The sequence below is a fragment of the Taudactylus pleione genome, unplaced genomic scaffold (genome assembly GCF_031769625.1).
Source record: "Taudactylus pleione unplaced genomic scaffold, aTauple2 ptg000710l, whole genome shotgun sequence".
NCBI lineage: Eukaryota > Metazoa > Chordata > Amphibia > Anura > Myobatrachidae > Taudactylus > Taudactylus pleione.
In genome coordinates this window covers 1,327,966-1,351,208 of record NW_028285112.1, presented here as the reverse complement: position 1 = coordinate 1,351,208, position 23,243 = coordinate 1,327,966, and the positions used below count along the sequence as shown (strand labels likewise).

Here is a 23,243-nt window from a genome sequence, read left to right as displayed (position 1 = left end):
TGCTATTAAAATATAGTATTTTGTATGCTTAGTTGTTTCTATAACATTGATCTTTTTTGATTAGTACTGTACATAGAATAGCCTGTCCAGTCAATATGTTCTTAGTGCGGCATAGAGCAACACCTAGGAATTTTTTTATTGTTCAGTTGTTTATCCAATTTGCTGAGTACAGTGTGTAAACAAACACAATCCTTTCCAAGTGATAGCTTTGATAATTGTTTTTCATTTCCCCAGACAAGAACCATTTTTAAAACTGAAATATTTATTAAATTATATAAGAGAAATAACTTGCTCACAATATAGAAATGTGACTGTTATTTTTCTGAACATATTATTGGTCATTGATAGCATTTAATTCCAATAATTCAAATTCCAAAATTTTTAATTCCAATAATTTTAGGTTTTATATTCAACTTTGAACAATGTATCAGTTCCCATTGTGAGTGTCTTATGGAGATTGGGACTTTTCAATTTGTGTGTTGCAAATGTGTCCTCATACACCTGACATCCATATGCTATATGGCGCAAGACATCAAGCGCAACTGAGCCACTCCGAGAGGTGTAGCATACAGTCTCTGTTATTTTGCATATTATTCACATCACAGATGCAGTGAAATGCTTTTTATATAGCACACATATTACGCATGAACTTTATATAGAATATTTGCCTATTCACATCAGTCTCTGCCCAGTGGAGTTTACAATCTATATTCCCTACCACATGTACACACACATACTTACACACTAGGGTTACATTTGTTGGGAGCCAATTAACCTACCAGTATATTTTTGGAGTGTGGGAGGAAACCGGAGTACCCGAAGGAAACCCACGCAAGCACAGGGAGTGTATACAAACTCCACACAGTTAAGGCCATAGTGGGAATTAAACCCACATCCTCAGTGCTGTGAAGCAGTGATGCTAACCATTACACCATCTGTGCTCCCCACAATTAATTTTAAACACAATGTCACAGATGGAACTTGGCATGAAAAAAATCTGTGGTGGCTACATTGTAGCACTTTGCATAAAGGCCTGATTCAGCATGGATCACAACTGCATAAGTGTATGCAGACAGCCAATTGTTGCGTACTGCACATGTGTATGCATTGCAGTGTATGTGCGCGAAGGTATCATTGCGAGCCAGCAGAGTAATTGACAGGCAGTGAACATTTGGGGGTGGTGATGGGGGTGTGGTTTGAGAAGCGCAGTTGTGCCTGACCATTTGAACGCTGTTACATGGGCATGCATAGATTAGCCACTGCGACGGCATATGCAGCTTGAGTGCACACTGCATGCAGAAAGGTTAGCAATTTCTGAGTAAGGTCTGACCTGCTGTAATTTTTCATGTGGCTCTGATGTTACTTGACAGTACTGATGTTTTCGCAGGATTGCAAAGTATTATGGATGTGAGATGGGGAAGTGGGTGTCTTTATGTTGGTCTGCAATGGCTTTGTGATTGTATTCATTAGTATATTTTTGCAGGAGACCTGTGTGCAATAGCAATCCGTAATGGATCAGGCCCAGAGATTCAGACTCAGTCACAGACAGATGCGCAAATGTCCTATATCAAATTGATCATTTAATCTAGCAAAGTAATTTTGTACTGTAGCTTCCAGTTGTTTTATTGATTTGAATAAGTTCTAAATTTTGGGCCAGAAAGATGCATGTCGCAGCCGAGTCACACAGGACATGACGCATAGAGAGGGCCACAGTGTATAAGAACATGTCTGTCTAATAACATATGCTTAGAAGTCCTGCCAACATGTTTATTGTAAAATTGGAAAATTAACAAAAATTAATAAGTTTATAATGATCCTCACAATGAGATTTCTGGTAACCATTATACAGCCCAAAACAAATAAGACCAAAGTACTGTATCATAGCTAATATTCAAAACAAAATAAAGTAAAATGTTACTGTTATGAAGATGTCAGACTGGCTCTTTTGCAATTTAAACTATTAAACTATGATAGTGTACATTGCTAGGCATTACCAGGTGAGAGTTTCAATCATTTCAATGGGAGTTTTAGGGGTATATTTAAGTGGCAGTTTTGCATTTTCTGCAGTTTTCCAGGGGTTTTATGATATACAGATTTACTAAAGCCCAAATAGATGAGAAGCCAATGAGAAACCACACTTTAGAATAGAATACAACATCAAGTGGACATGGATGTTTTGTCTATTACAGGGATGGAAACCCCGGATTTATTAAGTGGTAGGGTAAGAACTCACCTCAAAACAGCCACCAAACCTACCCAAATAAACCTGCATCTGGTAGGTAAGATTGATGAAAGCACTTTGAAGGTCACTAGGGTTTGTGCAGGCTATTATGTTTACAAATGTAAAAATCGGTACATTTTTTTAAAACATTCATGGAGGTCCCCCCTAAATTGACAACCAGGCCTAGGCCTCTCAACCTAGACTGGTAATGAAAAATAGGGGGAAAGAGTTATGTTGGAAGCCCCTAATTTCCACCATCCAGCACGAGGCTGCATTAACCAGGGTTGGAATCACTTATAGCAGTGGACATGCAGTGTCAGGTCCCCTGCCATAATGTCAACCAACCCTAGACTTATCAGCCCAGGGCTGCAATTGCTAGCAAACCCCTCCTCCTAAGGATAGCCAGCCATAGACTGAAAGCCCAGGGCTCTGTTCCATCCCCCCAGGCCTTTGGGTGCAGAGATAATTAATATTTAATATTAATAATTATTTTGTTTTTTACAGATAGACTACTAGTTCTAGCAATGCTGCCAGGGCATGATGGCACTTGGGCATCAAGGGCCCATTGGCACCTGTAAAACAAATATTGAAAAAAGGACAAGACACACATACAAGACACACACACTTGTATTAAAAAAACACACTGCCAACCGCTCGGTCACCAATTCATTCTAGTGCTGGTTGGTGAAAAATAAGGGGGACCACATACATAATTTTTCTCTCCTAGTCTTTGCTATCAGCTTAGTCTAAGTGGCCTAGGGTTGGTTATCAATTTTGGACAGACCCAAACCTTTGTTTTAAATTATTTTACAGATATTTAAATTTTGTTTACATAATATAAGCCTGCACAGGTTTTTAAACATGGCTGATTTACATCATTTTTGAGAATGGACCCAAAACCTTTTAGGATTTAGGGACAAAATAATATCAAATGCAAAAGCTATGTTCATACCAAGTCATCAGTATATGATGAATAGGCAAATTCCTATAGGTCAATCAGTGTGCAAATTTTTAAACATACTGTATATATAGTTCCACAATCACCTGGCACTCCTTGTCAAAAAGTTAAATGGCTCCGGTGCCTGTTTAAATAAATGGAGTAATATATATATATATATATATATATATATATATATATATAATAATGTAAGTGGCGCACAAAGCTCATGCAATAGAAATAAAGTGAAAAGATGAATAATTATACACATAAATGTATGGACACCCACTTTTATGGTGGCTGCCAATCCTTCCAAGGGATGATCTATTCAGACAATCATTTAGAGTTTAGAAAAAATGGTGAAGGAACAGTGCCTTCAGTGTACCAGTTCTTTTTAGATTGCAACAACACTGTTCATATAGAGTCCATATGGTCTTTGCATCCATTTACAAAAGCAGTATTAAAAAAATATGTAAAAAGCATTTCTAACAATAATGTAAAACTTTGTTCTTGGATATTAAAATTCTGTGTGAACTAGTGTGAAGTTTGCATAATTCTTATATTTATACTTGTGAAAACTAGATTAATATATTTTATCATATATATTTGGCATTGTACTAAATGCAGAAATGTAAATAAAGGCAAAATTATGGCAGTAATTTTCTTGTCACTGCAATACCCCAGAAATGAAACAAGGCATTTATTTCACTGTACAATGAATAAGATGCCTTACTTATCAAATAAAAAAGAATATGTACAATTGTCTTTTATAGTAATAAAAAAATATATATAATAATCCCTGGGCAAATCGCTGAAACATAAAAATTGGTCTCATCATGAAAACCAAAAAAACTCTCAGTCATGTTGGTTGGCAATAACAACCAGTCATGCTGTATTTTCATGGCTTTGTGTCATGCATAGAGGACAGTAGCATTACTAATGTCCTCTGTGCATGACACAACACACATTACAAGTTGGGCAGTGGGTATTGTCGATGCTTGAAAGTGCGGCTTCAATGGTTATTATAAGTATGTTCTACACAAAAGGCAAAGTTTTTGTATTTTTAATTCTAGTCTTTTCTAATTTTTATAATAGTCCTGTCACATAAAATGGATATTTTGATTGCTTCATGTCTGTAAATATAATAGTGGCTACATAGCTGCCAGAAAGGCGGGGAAGGGAAGGGGATGACCCCCCTAAAAAACATTTGAGAGGTGCCAGTATATGTACTGGGCTGTAGGGAGGTTGTAGGGAACAGGGTTACCACAGGGCCGGGCACAGAAATATTCCTCCTTCCAGCTCCTCCACCTCTTCCCTCCACACAGCCCTTCTCTGCCCGCCTCCTCTCCCTCCACCCAGCCCTGACCCCTACAGTGGCAAGTAACTGCCGACCAGCCCCTCTTCTGGGACCAGACCATTCTCTCCTCCCATTTTATATATTCCTTCTCCCTTATCCCTCAACTCCGCTTCCAGCTTCCTCTCTTCCACATTAGACCCAAATTCCCCCCCACTTTCAAGGCACTCCCAACCATACCCTATCATGGCAACCCTGACTCCCCCTCGTGGCACCAATTGCACCCCTGACCCCCTCCCCCTGTGTCACTCCTGAACTCCCCCCTTGCTACGCATATAAATATATATCTAGGGGCTACAAAATTAAATTAAATGTTAAAAATGTTGTGGCACCCCTGAGTTATTACAATAGTTACATAGTTGGACCACTACACTAAACAATTTAGAACAGATCTTGATATTACTTTGTTGACAAGAGTGCTTTGTGCTGTCTCCTCACAGTCACTGTGGTCCCCAGAGTAACAGAGGTGCGCTAATGAGCATGTGCAACCTCCGACTTAATGCACATGTATGTCATTACTGCATGTCTTCCTCTACCATCTTCTAGATAGAAAGGAAGTGCTCCTGAGTGTCACCTAAGAGGATACCATGCCATAGACACCGATGAGTAAATCCAAAGCTACTGTGTCACTGCCTTACCACCCGTTGTGTTCCGCTACCTCCACTGCATGTATCTACACATGCGTGCTTCATCCCACTGCATGCCACCTACATTAACCCGCTCCTGCCCTGATCTTTCTTAAGCTGGGTATACACCCACCAATATATCATCCGCAGGGCCGTAACTAGGGTAGGCCATGGCACAGGGCATTGCAGGACAGGAGGCGCTGTTTGGGTCTGTCAATTTTCCTGTTTATTATCATTGCCATCTGTAGCTCCCTCTTCTTTTATCCCCAGCATCTCCTGGCTGCCCCTATCTCTTCCCTGGCCCTTCCCGATGAGGCCATGGCCCTTTTTCAGGTGCACTATCTTATGTCTCTATTTAAAAAATGGGGGGGTGCCAATGCTCTCTCTTGCACAGGGCACCAAAAAGTCTAGTTATGGCTCCGATCATCCATTTTATCACACGGTCAATATATCGTGAGTGTGTCGGCAGGTGTGTACCAGTGATGTGTCTGTGAATTATGTAATTCACAAACATATTGCGGTGACTATGCAGCACAGCCAATGCCCAATATATTGTCCTAGTGTGTACCCAGCTTTATACTGCATGTTCCTGCATTGTGCTGCATTAACCCTGTGTTGTCTCACATCCTGATGTTCTACTTGGTTAAAAAATCAATCTCTGGTTAAGATAATAATTTTGTGGACTAACCTTTATTACACATCACTGATACCTATCAACATAGCTTTTGCCAATATATTTAATATAATCCACTTAATCTGACAATTACTGCAGCATGTACCATGATTTTTTCTTTAGATGAACAGTGCAATGAAATGTCTGTAACATGATGCATTGATTGCCATTCATCTCTAATCCCACCACACATCCATTGTCATACAATGGAGGTGGTGAGGTTAAAATAGAACAATCTGGAGTGTTCTTTTTATCTCAGGGTGTTCAAGAGAGAGCCGAATGTATAGGGAAAAATAGCTTCATCTGTACAGTTGGTAATAATATTATTTGATAACATCCATTTTGCTCTTATAGCCCAACTACTGCTGAAGACGTGATTTAAAACATTAGGATGTGGTAGAACAGCCGTATTTTCGAATTTCATCTAGTGGGTGATGCACACAAGATTTGCACTAGTGTATAACATGACAGCTTTAAAGTGCCCATACACGTGCAATAAAGCATCCGATTCGATATTGGTACGATTTGGCTGCTATATCGTACCATGTATGGGCATCATATCGGCCAGTGCGCGCACCCGTGAGGTCATACATCGCACCCCCAGTCGATCTGGGGATGCGATGTGCAATCCCATGCAGTGCTATGCGGGTGGGGGAGCCACGTGTGTGGGGACCACCCGATATGTCGGGTCCCCCTTTCGCATCACACACTTCATATCGCACCATGTATGGGCGGCTTAACAACTAGAGTTTCCCATTTGGTAATAAAGACACAGGGCCTGATTCATCTTAGGATGGAATTGCAAAGCTGCGCACAAGCAGCTTTGCAATTCCATCCTTGCAATTATGGTAATGCAGCAGTAAGCATCACGTGTCCTGCATGCATTACTTATTGGCCGGCTAAGTGACCCATGGGGTGATGCAAGCCAGCCGCTGCAGATGAGAGAAAGAGGCTAGGAAATATCTGCCAGCCGATGGAGATCCTGGCCTCTTCCCCCCCCCCAATGGTTTTGACATGCCTCCGTTTTAGGAAATGGAGGCTGTCACCACCCCCTCCCCATCTGTAAATTGCAGCAGACTGTCAATCACTGACAGTCTGCTGCCAGTCTGTGTGCGATCACGCATGACCCGTACAGCACATGCGTAATATGGGTCTGGCGTCTGGCAAGATTCCCGAATATCACATGCACTGCTGAATAAGGGCCACAGTCTTCATTTCTGGTGCTTATTTTATTTATGCAAGACATTTAATGGAGGCTGCCGAAATAATCTGTCTTGCTCAAAGTGTTTTACTGCGCTTTCTGGATTTGTTGGAGAACAATGTTTTACATAATAGCAGCAATTCTTTAAATAAAAGGCCAGTTGTAAACAATGTTTTTGGAATGTGCAGCAAGCAAGGCTACAAAAACAGGGTCAAAATTATTGTATCTAAAGTAAGAAACCATTTATCCTGTACTAGAAGATATGAACATATGTTTTTAGTACTAAAAACATTTTTTAAAAATCACACGTTCTGCAAAAGGGGCAATTTTGAAATAATTTTTCCAAGGTTGCCCATGACAGCTGCTGGAAATCCTCTTGGATTTTAAATTGTTGCCTCAAACTGTCACATAGGTTTAATGAAATGGATTTTGTTTCATTAAATGCAAAAATTTGGATAAAATCTACTTTGTTCTAGGACCACAGCCAAAAATCTTTAATTAAATAAAAATCTGCCTGTGGTACTGCCTGAGCATATTAAAATGGCAATAAGCACCCTCCTTTTTTTCTTTTAAGAACTATATAACCTGCAGATATGCAAAATGGAAGAATTCAAGCTGTGAGAGTCTGGATAGCGAGTATAGCCTGAAAGTAAATGTGTGCTTTCCCTATCAACACCATTTCCATTTTTTTTAGAAACAGAGTCTTGGGTAGGAAATTTTACAGAACAAAAGAACGTACTTCCTTAAACTGAATAGGCTGCAGAGCATAGAATAGAAGCTATGATGTCACCGCAGTGACTAGAATACCAAGTCCCGAAATTGGCATAGCCTCCTATTGCACCACAACTGAACAATTTGATTGAGAAAAAAATAACAGTTATTTTCAAGACATGATTTAAATAATTTTAATAAATGAACTGTTTCTGATAATTTGCATTAATTAGAATGTGTAATACTGCCGGCTGCTTAATACATAAACAAGTCTCCTGTTTTATATGACCTCTACAAGTCCCTTTGAAAATGTATAACTTGCTAGTGGTCATAATGAGCAGACATGGGAAATTATATTTTAGGTAGTACTGGTGTCAACAGAGTGTTGTTTTACTGCATGTTATTGTACTTACATATTTCACAAAACAGGGAAAGTGATAGTAGCATAAATTCCTTTAATGTATTATTCAAAGAATTAAAACATTCCCACTCACATTAACTATGAAATGCTTATTATTTTTTGTGTTTGGAAATACAGGTTGAGTCTCTCTATCCAAATATTCCAAAATACGGAATATTCCGAAATATGGAATATTTTTAGCATGACTGAGATAGTGAAACCTTTGATTTTTGATGGTTCAATGTACACAAACTTTGTTTAAGGCACAACATTATTAAAAGTAAAGTATAAAATGACCTATAGGCTGTTTGTATAAGATGTATATGACATATAACTGAATTTCATGTTTCTACAAAAACTTTGTTTGAGCCACAAAATTATTGAAAATATTGTATAAAATTACCTGCAGGCTGTGTGTATAAGGTGTATATAAATCATAAATGAATTATGTGCTTAGATTTGTGTCCTATTCCCAAGACATTTCAATATGGTATGCAATTATTCCAAAATATGGAATAATCTGATATCCAAAATACCCCTGGTCCCAAGCATTTTGGATATGGGATACTCAACCTGTATAATCTTAACCTTCCAGAATACTTATATAGTAGACTACTGAAGTGAAATCTTCGTTTACTAATGTGCTCATATTGTATTTTTAGGAACTATAGCTACAGTATATTAATAATGTTAATTGATTGTGAACAGCAGTTACAACAGTTACTAATAGATGGGTCTGGCCATCATCCAGAATAGATAAAGAAATGCAAGTTATTCATGTGTGGGGGTTTCAGAGATTCCCTAATCTCATGGTGCATTAACTGCAATTTAGCTGCTTTTTGTTAGACTTTCTGTGGACATTATTGTTGGTGTGTGGTTACCTCTGCTTAATCTTCCACTCATGCTTTGCAGGATCTGCTAAGAGAGTAAGAACATTAATGAACCAAGTGGAACCCCACTCAAATACATGCGCTTTAGAAAACATAATACTTTCCTTATTGCACTGACATAGAGGTATCTCTAAGATTACTGGAGACCATTTCACCACACTGTCTGCAGGACTTGCAGAAATCCCAGTGATATATTCAGTGGTATTTCTATACTGTAGGTAGTGCCTCTTCCATATTTCCTTCTCTGCATTTACATTGTCTAATATAAGCTTAGATGCCAGTGATAAACTATGTCATGCCAAGTTAACACGCCATTATAGTATTGGTGAGCATGTTTCTCAGTGGCATGAACCTAGAGCTGCAGAATTGAATGGAAACTAGATACTTGCTTACCACATTTTATTTTTCTTTAACGTTGCCAGTTAGCATAACACAAATCATTGAACATTATTATTATTATTATTATTATTATTATTATTATTAGTAGTAGTAGTAGTAGTAGTAGTAGTAGTAGTAGTAGTAGTAGAAGTAGTAGTAGTAATAGTAGTAGTAGGATCAGGTCACATGCAAATTGCATACAATTACACTTTAGGGGCACTTGATTAAAAAAATCATCATTATAAAACATTAGTACTTGAGGAGGTGGCAAGTATAATTGCACTGAAAAACTGTTTTGGTAATATAGGGGTCTTTTCATCAACACTAAAATATCGATGGAGGTAAATAGGTTTAGAACTCGCCTGGAGTTCTACCTATCATTTTTGCGATGACAGCTCTTCAGAAAATAGACACTTTTCCCTATCTACTCTAATTTTCCGCAGCTGTAATCATTGCTGCGCATACGCCATTACGTTCACAAAAGCGGCACATGCGCAGCACTGATTACAGCAGCGGTAATTCAGTGTCAACCCCCAAACAACCCCCCTCCCCCCCTCTGTTCCCCTGTACCTCCTACCTGGCTGTCTGTCACGGGCTGTAGCTGCGGACCCAGACCTCCCTTCTGAAGATTTTTTTAAGTTTTTTTTAAACTTTATTATTTTATTTTTTTTAACTTTACTGTGTTCTGCTGGGAGAACACAGTCAGAGCAGCAGCCGAAGCCAGAGGAGGGACCAGGGAGCAATGGACGGAGCCAAGGAGAACCTGCTCACCCTGAAAGCTGGTAAGTATAACCCGCTATATGCACCTGAGAGTGGCGTATAGTAACACCATCAAATTCCGAAAATACTGAATTTTCGGAATTTGATGAATAGTCTGATTTCTACATCCTCATACTAATGTATGGGGAGTGCGGAAATTAATGCAGGCATACTTAACCAGGATATATAAGTGATATCTCCTGTGTTAAGTGTGTTAATGAATACTGAAAAAACGGTAATTAAGGAAAATGTCCTTAAAACCGTTATTTTAGTGTTAATGAACAGGCCCCAAAGGCAGATAATTAAGTAGAAATATTTGGTGACTTGAATAACCCATCACTTTACACGTATTTATCTACTTTCTTGCAGTTTTCAGTTCCAGTGCTTCAAAATGCTCACAGTATAATGTGATTACTGCAAATACGGGCAGCATGAGCTTTCTGTTGGCCAATGCCATTTCACAAAGCTTAGTGCACTTTTGGAGTTTTAGCAGTGCTCAACTGCACCATGTGCATTACTCACTGCCTTATAAATGGTGAAAGACAGACAAAAAGTTGGCAAATAATGTAATAAGTAAAAAATTAATATGTACTTGTGAAAAATACACTGTATATTATACACTGTATATTACTCATATTCTAATTAATACATTTTAATCGTTATTTCCTTGATTTTATTTTACTTGAATCACTTAAGGCTTTTTCTGGTAAGTCCCTGCCACTCCGGACCTGGAACAAACCACAAACAAAACACCTAGTGGAAGGAGTGGGGGCAGTGTGGACACACATTATGGTGGACATGTGACTCTTGATGCTTCTGCCTGGTGGGAGGTGCTGCCCAGCAGTGGAAGCCTAACTTGTGCTGCAGCAGCTGAACTGAGTCCCATTCACACTGACAAGGTGCAATCCACTTTAGCTAAATGTCAATCATTTCAACCTTTCATGGGGGCACTGCGAAAGACCAACATACCCTATATGTGGGGTATTCTAGATTAGTTGATTATCTCTTACAATGGGTCCACTGCTTTGGACGGAACTAAACTGCTTTCTTCTTAGAACATTATCAGTGCTACATCAACAGGTTGTCCGAGCCTTGTGGTTCAGCAGGACTGGTCCTCGGTGGGGCAGAATGGATGACTCTACATTGTTCTATAATATTTAGGTTCCAATTTTATTCTCATGCTAGTATGAATATGTCCACTAATGCCTTCTTTTTTGCAGGAATTTGGTCAGTCTGTTCATTTGCTCAGTTGTTTGTCACAAGTTTGGGTCGGGGTGTTACTACCTCTGGTCTCCTGGTGGCATCCCAGCCCTAGTAGGCTATACCCTTCACTGTCATTTGTGCATGGACTCTTTTGTCACCTTGAATTGCTTATTGTTCTTGTTATGTTTTATGATGTTTACATTAGTGTTTGACATTCTGTTTTAGCTAATCTTTCACTTGAAGTGTCATGTTGTCACCCATACATGGAGATACAATTTTTCTAGTTGCATGTGGTATTTAATTCATAACGCTAAATAATATTGATTACCTAATTTGAGTTTTGGGTGCTAGCTTTCGACCAACTACTACCTGCTAGTGCCTCCATGGTTAGGTGGCCTTCTCTAGCTCCAATTGGAGATATTTTGGTTCTGTTTTTCTGTTTTTGTGCCTCACATTTTTTTCAATTCCTCTTGCTGTATCCCTCCTTAAAGGATCACAGCAATGCTACATGGCATTTGCTAGCAACTACTGTAGGTTTTATCTCTGTCTGAACTGTTATGATTAACATAGTGGCAGTCAATATGAAGGGTCTTAATTCTCACCACAAGTGGAGATAGAGCTTAGAAACTTTGTCTAGAGTCCATATTTTTGCCATACAAGAAACTCACTTTGCAGTGACCCCCCCTCCCCATTATTTCTAATCCCAATTGACCACATTGATTTACATATAATGGGCCACATAAGAAGGCTGGTGTGGCAAACCTCATGTTCCACTCATGACCTTTTGTGCTCAATAACCAATATGCAGATGTCTGTGGTAGCTATCCTATACTGTTGGGTCACTTGGAGGACATGGATGTAACTCTGGTCTATATAAATGGCTCTAACATGAAGCAATTATAGTTTTGTAGGAAATTCTGTTTGGTCCTCCAGCATTGTTGTAAGGGTTTAATTTTTATACTGGAGGACTTTATTTTTAGTCCTAGATCCCACTAATTATATGCCACACCCTACTGCATTATCAAGGTCCACTCAATGTTACAAAATTTCACTGGGTTTTAAACAATTACTGGCAGAGTACAAGTTGCTTGATGTGTGGAGAGCAAGACATCTGATGGTTAGGGTTAATTTTTTCTGATGGTTGGGTTTATTTTTTTTTCACTCACATGTCCACAAGTAGTACTCTCTGATATATTTATCTTTGTCAGATCCAAAGTGCCACTATCCTGCCCAATTCATGGTAAGACCATGCTCCCCTGCTTCTTACTTGGGATGTAAATTCTAGTATCCCTGTCCTGGGCTGTGGAGGATAAGCGGTAATCTGCTCTCTAGGTTTGGCTCTAAACAGGTACTCCAGCAGACTTTATCCCTGTATCATGAAGGTAATAAACCAGCTAACATATCCATCGTTAATTTCTGGTGCTCCTTTAGGGCTGTCATGAGGTGTACTGCTATATAATGGGTGGCTAAGATTAGAAAAAATTATACAAACATCAGTCTGTCTTGGAAATTGCAGTTACTGTCTTGGAGGAACAAAATAATAATGCACCTGCCAGTCTCCATCTTTTTAGAGAGTTGGTTTATGCTATAGAGGAGTTGAATACTATTTCATTTAAATCAGAAGTTCTAAGTCACTGGAAATCATGCTAGTAGACTGCTTATGTGAATATTGATGGGTAAACTGACTAGAGAATGAATAGGCATTCTCCTGAATAAAGTTGTTGCAAAAGCATCTGATACTTTAGATGTGGAAAATGTCTTCACTGAATACTATTCCCAATATAACATTTATAATGACCCTAACACAACTCAAACTACAACTGTGGGTATATATGTATATATGGACTTTTGTCCAGGAATGATGATGTTCGTCCATGCAAGATGACGTTTTGCCTCTTTCTGAGTTCCGTTTTCTTGGAGGGAAAAATCCGAACTCCACGTGCAAACTCGAACCTATCCGAGCCTGCACATCCCTAATCCACAGCAATAGATGGTATCAAAAAGTCCACAAGCAACCCACTAAGGGGTGCAAACTCCTGATGGATGAGTGTGTTGCATCACACATAACTACCCAACACATTCAAGACTTCATCTTGAGATAATATATGTGGAGAAGTTGGAGACTGGGACTTTAGTGTACACAGGTATTGTAGAAAGTTTGAGGAGTTCTGGAAGCAGGCCCCAAAGTAGGAGGCACAGCCTAAAGACTACTCAGATAAGCAAATTTACAAGATTATCAAATGTATGCATAATAAATATCAAGCTTCACATTGTGGTGATTTTAGACACACTAAAATCTGCATGGTGTAATTGAAAACATGATTCATCAAACCACATTTCCAATCATTTATTGTCCAATTCCTGTGTTCCTGAGGTAACTGGGTGAATGTCACCTTATTTGCAGCAGAAAGCAATGGCGTTTAGACAGGCCTTCTTCTTCTGTAGCAGAGCACTGTTCTTTGAGAGGCCATATGATTTGGTCCATGATTCAGATTATCTGTAACTTGATGCACTGTTGCCCATATGAGGGATTAAACAATTTGCCCACTGTCCATTCCGCTCAGACATCCAGTAGCCATTTAGGATTACAGGCCTTGTGCTAAGACCCAGTTTTTGTCTGCTGGTCCACTCTGAGTACACTTTAACAACTTGCGCTATTGAATATTTCACCAGTGCGGCAGTTTTGCCAATGCTTACACTGCAGCTGCGAGCATTAGCAAAATACCCCATACAGAATATCTTTTCTGAATGTGGATTTTTTTTTTGGCACCATAGAGATTTGTTTACTGGCAAAACCTGTTACATTAAGTAGATGAACAGAGAAGAACAAAGGAAAACAATGATTCACCTAGTGGAAACCGAAATACAATATCACTGCATTTAGGACATTTTTATCTTTAGAAACAACAAAAGAGTAGGAATGGCTTCAATAGAGATAGTACTGTAAATGTTTCTTTACAGATATATCCAAAGTTTACCCAAACTGATGTAACAGTCTCCCAGTGAGTTATCGCTAAAACATACAAAGCTGCACTCCAGCATGTATTTAGAGTAATAAAATAAGGTCAGATGATAAGCTGAATTCCTTTTTACGATAACAATTGCTGCACCTGTATCATGTAAATGTTAAAATGCTCTATGTAAAAATCCACTTGCAACATTTTGTTAGAAATGCATATAGACAACAGTAAGTATATACATGACATACTGTATGTTAGCTCAAATTCTTTCAAAACCCTGTATATGCAACTATTGCTGCCAATTATAGTTGCAGTCTATTATTTTCATGAACTTAAATAAATACCATTCCCTTTTGTTATTTGAGCCTCATGTTATGTGTAGTTCCACATTCCTAGTTATTACAGATTTGTCCTCATACACCAAGCTTTACATCCGCCATACGGCGTGAGACGCCCAACACAACTGAGCTGCTCCGACAGGTGTAGTGTACCATCTTTTTCTTTACATTTTGCATCTTATACGCATTGCAGATGCAGAGAAATACCACAAAGTGTACTAGAGACGCTGGGCTGTGATTTTAACTGTACAGGAATTAGTTTTGAACATGTACAAAGACACAGATGAAGCACAATGGAACTTGGTTTGAGAAAAATCCGCCAGCCACTGCATCACAGCACTGATTCAGATTCATTCTTAAACAGATGTACAAATGTCACCCATCAAATTGATCAGTGTAACCTAGCAAAGAGACTTGATCACTTCCAACATTTATTTATGAGAATAAGAAGCACATTTTGAGCAAGAAAGATGCCCGGGACCTGATGCACCAATAGAAGCTCTGTAATGCAACTAAAGCTAACTGAAGTCACAGATTATGAGGACAAATCTGTACCTGGAGTTTCTTGCTGTCATTACTCATACCCCTTTCACAGTACAAGCAATAACCCGGGTTATTGCATGTGAATGAGCAGAAACCCGGGTTACTGTCCAGTGTGAAAGGGACAGGTTGATAGCTGAGTTGAGAGACCATCTCCAAGTGCCGGCTCACCACGTGATGGTGGTGACGTCATTGACCTGTCATTAGTACAGGGGCAGACCGCCATTCTGAAAGGGATCTCAGCCGAGTCGCACCCAGTATGGGTGCATGAATAAAATCCTGGGTGCGACCCGGCATACTACTTTTTCACTGCCCCAACACACAGGGGGGCAGTAGAAACAATGATTCTTTGCATTCAACACTGATCACTAAATATCGATGAAATAACCACATACGAATGCAATCTTGCTGACCACACACCCAAATACCTGCACAACGGATATGAAATATATTTATTTTGCTATTTGACATGTGAAATTATGCTAGGAAGTATTTGCCTTTTTCTTATGTGCTGGTTGATTACGATTACAGCAAATCCTGTTATCACCTGCAGGAAACGTGTAACACATTTACAGCTTTTTTAAAACTATCCTGTCTGAGTGCTGGGGCTATATATGAGCTTAATATTTAAAACTATGGTTAGCAATGTGAAACTATGGGACTCCACTGAATATACTGACTAATATCTCTGCTTAAATCTTTGATAAATTTGACTAAACATGAAAGCATATAAACAACTAATGAACTAAACAATTATGTTACAAATGTATATTGCTGATTAAGCTTGAATTGATTGTGGGACATTCCATTTTTCTCTGCTGCTGTATTCAACCATGTGTCATTCATAGGAATATGCAAGAACTGATGTTTTTTAGAATATTAGGAGAAGTTGAATAACTTGAGTAACACTCAACTATAGAGGGCAATCATAAATTTATTTATCTCACCAAGAGCTCCATTAACTTATATTTACCTTAATTGAGGGTCATAAACTGTACACACCATTATTTTTACGTAATTATCTTGCCCTAGTCCACATTTGGATATTAGTGCTGCTGAATGTTTTTGAAAAAATCTTTTTTTACTACAAGCAAAGGGAGTATGTTTGTAGGCCAGTTTCCTGATCACAGATTAAACCCAGTTGCAGTAACTGAACTTCATAAGCGTATCCTCTCTCTAGCAGACCACTATTAATAATGTATCAAATATTCTTTAACAAAATAATTATTGTATGTATTCTTTTTGTTATGTATTTACATGTTGTATACAAATATACAGAAGGCACGTGTATATATTTTCTATTTTCACCCCTTTTCTTTTTTGGATGTTGGATATAAGTAGTCGTGTGATAGAAAAAATAATTTATTGTATTTAACTTCTCGAAATAGGTTTCTAGTGGGGATATTAGATATTACGTTATAGTGTTATATTTTATTATTATACTATTTGTTAAATAAAGTGATGTAAGGTATTTGTAAAATATTTGGACAAAATATATGACTATATAAATGTTTTTTTTTCTGTATTTTCCTTTTCTTTTTGTTTGTGTATCTTATTGAAATGGAATAAATATATATATTTTTAAATATGTACAAAAACAGGTAAGTGAATGAAATGCTGGTGGGAAAAGAAAGAATTAAGGAATAGAAAGGAAAGATAAAATGTCAAAGGGAAGGGGAGGAAGGGGATGATAAGTGATGGATGGAAAACAAAATGACAACAGCCAGATGTGCACAATGATATATGAAACCCATAATAACCAATGAGATTTTAACTCTCTTATTTGGTGCAGTATATGAAACTAAAGCAAATTAATTAGTTACTACAGGCTATATATCACAAAGTTACGTCTTAAGCACATAAATGTTAAAGATGTTAAGACAGCTATCTGTCCAGATCAAACTGCAGATAAATTTGATTTAAAAAATTACTATCCCAGAACATTTAAAAACTATTTGAGGTCTCATTTGTATTGTGATAGTACTGGGAGTAGTAACTTCTATAAAAATGCACATTAATTTACTGTACATAATGAATTTGACTGTCAAACCATCTGCTCTGATAATTATGTTCCTGTATATAGGTGCCAAATGCCTGCTTTACTGCAAAAGATGTACATATCCCTTTCCCTTCAATTGCCTATAAAGTTATTCAGAGGAAAATTGATACATTAGGTTAACAAAATTACAAAATAAGCAAACTCAACAACAGGTCTTGGTAAAATGGTTTACAAACACAAAGCAAAGCAGCATTTTTTTTTTAATTAAGCTGTTATTACACTTTATTCCCACATGCATTATATTTAGTGAAATAATTTCATATTACTTTAAACACAAAATTAGCAATACTGCATATTCCTCTGCTAATGATGTTCCCAGTGAAAAGAATACTATCTTAAACTGTAATATGAAGGTTTCAAATGAATCAGTATATCCAGTGCACTTATGCAACTGCCCCTTTGAGAGTACACAATAATAGCCATGGACATTAGTAGGAAAGAGCATTTAAAAATATTGTATATGCTGCTATTATGGCAAGGTCTAATTTATAAAATGTAATACCTACACTGAAATTAATTCAGTGCGATCAAATTTAAAACAAAATTGCAATTGTAATGCAGAGATGCTGAGTAGTCTTCCAGTAATTTTACCTTGCTTGTCAGTAATACATTTTTTTAAAGAGTTACTGGACAAATAGTGCGTCTGAAGAAATAAATGAACCAGGCTGTATAACACCATCCAGTATTATTATGGGGAAAGGAGGGACAGTTATTCGGTTAGCCTACAAAGTTACAGTAATTATTGATAATGCACTCAATCAGGAAGGAAATTAAGCTTTTATGCATCTGGTGAGATCAATTTTGTTAACAGACAAGAAACTGGAGGCTTTGAATTGAATATTTAATTACCTACCTCTGACCTCTGGAACCTGAATGAAATGTCATAAAAAATAAATACATTTGATGTAAAAAGCCTTTTATACACGTTAAGTAGCACATACAAACATTACATGTGTATTGGTTTTTTCAAGCATTCATCACTATTTTCTATTTTTTTTTAAATGACAATTAAGATCTTCAGGGTCTACAGTAATATAACAAATTAATTTATAAAAATGCATATAAATTATCCTACTGCTATCCCAAAAACATATGAGTGCTTCCAAATGAGAGGCTTTTCAGGAAGTACTTATGTTGCTTTCAAAATGGATTGTAATGTGAATATCCCATCTGTGCAACACCACAATATAGCATACAGCATAAAAGTAACTTTCTTTTCTCATTGTGCATCTCACTGCTGCCCATGGGGACAGTATATATGGAACAGCAAGGGCTCAATACATCTCTAGTACTTTACTGGTAGTTTGTTCTTACTGTATTCCATTTGCAATACAAGTACTTCTGGGATGATCCCTTAAACCAGTGATTTTCAACCTTTTTCAAATTATGGCACACCAAACAAGATTGCTACACAGGGAAAAAACACACACAGTGTCCCCATGGGAAACACCACACACACATTGGCCCCCACAGGAAAAACAAAACAGACATTGGCTTCCACAAAATAACAAACACACACACATTGCCCGCCACAGCAATAAAATAAAACACAATGGCCCCCACAGAAATAAAATATTGTCCCTTACAGTTATTACATACACTGGCTCTCACGGTAATTGCACACACATTGGCCCCCACAGTAATTACACACATTAGCCCCCACAGTAATTAATCACATCGGCCTCCACCGTAATATAATAAATAAAAATGCACTGGCCCCTACTGTGAAGGAGCTCAGTTTTCCTCTCCCTCCATCATCGGCGGGAGTTTATGCAGAGGGAGAATAAAAGAGCCTATCTCTCTCTGTCAGTGAGCAGTGAGGACAGGGAGCAGCACTGGGCAGGTGGGAAGATGACATGGCGTGCATGACCTATGAGTTATAGGTCACAGGTCAGGTCACGTCTGGGCCACCCAGAACATCCCATCACTACCCACGTCCGATATTTGCGATGATGATCTGAGGGCATCTCTGGTGGCACATTTGAGAACCGCTCACAGCACACTAGTTAAAAAACACTGCCTTAAACCATCAGCATACATAATCTGAAATCAACCATAATACATAAAGTAACATAAATAAAGGTGTTACTTTTTGAACAGCAAGTTCTTCCAGTTAACCAGAAATCATCACTTGGGTGAATTTGAAGGACTGCAAACAGATCAAATTCCCTGTGCAGTTCTATAGGTAACAATTACTAAAATTTGTAATGCTAAATCTCTGTATGGGTTTACATAATCACCACCACAACTCAATATGCCAATAATATTTGCAATGGTTTGCAAATATAATTAAATAACTCTAATTGTGGATTTTTTATTGTGAATTCTTGTTATTTAGACCTTGTAGAATCCCATTTAAGCCTACTGAAAGTATGAGCTAAATCACTGTTGTTTACGATGTCCATGGTTATGTGTCTTTAACAAGTATATGCTTCACTATATATACAGTATATAAACAAAGAAAAAAATATATAGTGACAATTTAGATTATAACTGATTTATTTTAAATTTATGTACTCATATATATTTACTTGTGAATATTGGCTGCCTTATTCTGCTTTTCAATTCAAACTGTGTCTGTTACTCGGAACTTCGGTAATGCTGCCTCTGACCAAACAAAGGAGCAGGTGCAGTTAGCAACAGAACTGGAGCACAGCATGACACACCATTGGGAGCTTTTGCTGTGGTTCAGAGGGCAAAACCTACTGCCACATGCCTTAACAAGAGTGTGCCATCTGTATATGGACACTTAAATATTATCAGTAGTTTTTTCTACATGTAACTTGTATTAAATGTTTAATACTGTAGACTGGATATATCTCACTGTTGCAATGGTGATAATATAAATATAGTAATAAAAATGTAGAATAAATCAAAATAAAGAATAGATACAACAATGCACAGATATATGTGTTGGGCTGGATTGTAAATATATTGTTTTCACAAGGCATTAATATAAACATTTATGTCCTGTACTAGGAATATTTATATCAAGCAGTGTGTTCTCTTTAAACCACAGACAGCTCCTTAGCTGCACCCCCCCCCCCCCTGCAGTGGTCAGATTATTTTCTATTTGTGGTACTGTGCATGGATAAAATCATCATATTATGCTCTGTTTCACTTGAAATCTCTTTTCCAGAGCGGTTATACCACTGCTATCTATACAGTATTTGTATAACTTACCATACAATGCATAAAATAAGTTTAAAAGACTTATAGCTTATTGACTTTTTCTTTATTTGAAATACAGTTTTAATTCATTTTGAGACTCCAAAATCATTCAGAAACATGTAACATTTTGATATTATAGGTAAAATCTGTAATATGTTGTTTTTTTTTTTAATGACTAGCTTACAACTTTCTAAAGTTTGCACCACTAGTCTTAAAGGGACAATATCAAGTAAATTCTAAAATTACAAATATCAAATTTGCAAGGTACGTACCCAATTTCAAAATTTATTTTGAATCAAAAAAGTCAGTAAATTGTACTTTTAGATGCCACATAACTACCCTGCATAACAGTGCAATATTAAACTTGTATAAAATTTTATTTTAGAATGTTGTATATTCCTAATCACTGCACTCTAAAGCTTCTGAAGAAACGGCACTCTGAAGCTTATGTAGTGACACACAAAAGTAAAGCAAATGCTTGCTTTATTCATTACATGTGAAGTGCTTCAGCTTTGATTTACAGCTGAATACATTTCAAGGGCAAGCTATACTATGTTTTTAGGTCTATGGGAGCTTTTCTATAGTATAGACTATAGAAGCATACTGTACCTTTTTAAAATGCCTATGTGCTATTAGACTTAAAATGATCTATAATATGATGTGACTACTTTGTACACATCATGCCTGCATCACTATTAATGTCCACAATAAGTGCTGTTCAATTATTCCAATGTACAGTACCTCTCTTTATGACAGAATGCTTGGATTAATCCATTATGCATGGCTTAAACTTGGGGTTTGTATAGGCATGAATGAAGATGATAAAATTATTAAATTAATGATAGTGCAAAAAGTGACAAAAGTAAAAAATAGTAAATTGCAAATAACTATAGGGAACATTTATCTTTATGATTTATAACTATAATAAATATAAAGTAGTATATATATTTTCGGTTTGGCACAACACATTTAGCTAGTACAATATCTGTCTACTTGTCAGTCTGAATTCTCTCAGACTAGGGATGGACATCGAAAGCCCACCATAAAACTATGGCTGGGTTTCCACCATCAAAATTTTCAATGCAATGGTACCTAATCATCGCATCAACAGAATTTGATAGAAAAAAAATAGTCATATGATTTTCACATGCGCAAAATCATGGCTGGAAGGGGACAGGACTGGGGGCTGGATCGTGGTGAGACCTGGAGCAGTTACTGTGTAGTATTGCTTCTTGTTGCCAAGCATAGCTGTTGCATGACTTTATCTACTGGCAGGGCTGGATTAAGGAGGGTGACAGGGGCGGTCGCCCCAGGGTCTCCACACAAAGAGGGGCCTCCACACAGGGTCTGTGTGACCCTGCTAACAACAGGTGTCCAGTGGCACCTGTTCCTGGATAAGGGCTCAGCTGCCATGGTACTGTGTTTTACATGCAGCAGCAGTCAGTGCTGCTGCCTACAGCGCAGATTGGCTCCTGAGTCTCCTCCCCAGTGTCATGTGACACATTATGTCAGTGACACTGATGAGGGGACTAGGGAGCAGCTTTGCTGAGAGGTCAGGACTGCCAGGTGAGTAATCAGTGGTGGGGATGGAGCAGTAGGCTCCATGTGGCATGGGGAAAGGGGGGGTGTGGGTTAGGCTCCACGTGGATTGGGGAAAGGGGTGGTGTGGGTTAGGCTCCATGTGGCTTGGGAGGGTAGTAGGCTCCATGTGGCTTGAAGTAGGAGCCCACTATTAAGATGCCCTGGGGCCCCTGCAAGTTTTAATCTGGCCCTGCCTACTGGCAAAGCACAGCCACAACCTCCTCCCTCCTATATCTCCCATACATTCAGCCCTGTTTGTTATGCAGCATGACAGCATGTTACTATATATATGTGTCAATAATGGGGAGAAAACAAAACAGGAGGTGATATGTCACTGCACAGCTGCTGAGCAATCTGTCTATTGTCATCATACATCTGAAGCTTTAAGTCACCCAGTTACACAGACAGAAAACCTGATGTTTATTATGTAGTGTGATTGTGAAATAAAAAATTGCTGGATTATATGATTGATTTTTAGACAGTGTTACATGTGACAATCACAACAAGAGGCTGCTGCAGGGATGATGGTTGCACTCTGATTGGCTCTCTAAAACATTGAAAACCAATCACAGCTAGCACTGTGCTCTGTTCCCTAGCAGCAACCTGGAGGGGGAGGGACAGAACAGGTCATGTCTCTGAGGCAGCCAGAGACATCCTCCAATGAACAAGATGCCCAATGCAGGGAGCTGCAGCCAGGAAGCAGCCAGGGGACAGTGCAGCTCTCATCATATATATAAAAAGAAAGAGGGAACTATCAGAGCTTTACCATTTGATGGTGGCAAACATCGGAACACCGACAATGAATGGTAAAACACGACCATTGTAAGAAAAATATCAATAGTCATTAAACATCAACCATTAATGTCCATCCCTACCTCAGACTCTGTCTCATTTTCTCATACTGCAATAAATGTATTTTCCGTTTTCTCAGCATATTGTGGTAAAACCTATGAAAGAGTTTATTATTTCACAATACCATCACTTTTAAATTGATGTAATAAGCAAAAGAATATAATTAGACTAAACACAAGTCCCTTTATAAATACGAAAATTAAATTTTGTTTAGAATTACCTGTACAATCATTAAATGAAATATACTTTAGATGCTGCATACATGAATAGCAATACCCAAAATTTGCCAAATATCAGGCAAATCAAAACTTTTTGCCATACAATCCTCAAGGTTTGTTTCCATTATCACAGCAGGAACCTAAAGCTGGCCAACATCAAAATATTATCTT

At 38.0% G+C, this 23,243-nt stretch overlaps 1 protein-coding gene across 3 annotated transcripts in view; it reads left to right on the top strand.

Annotated features, from left to right (window-relative positions):
- The window catches only part of ADGRB3 (adhesion G protein-coupled receptor B3), a 926,819-nt gene that overhangs the window by 243,039 nt on the left and 660,537 nt on the right, over positions 1–23,243 (top strand). The window lies entirely within an intron of this gene.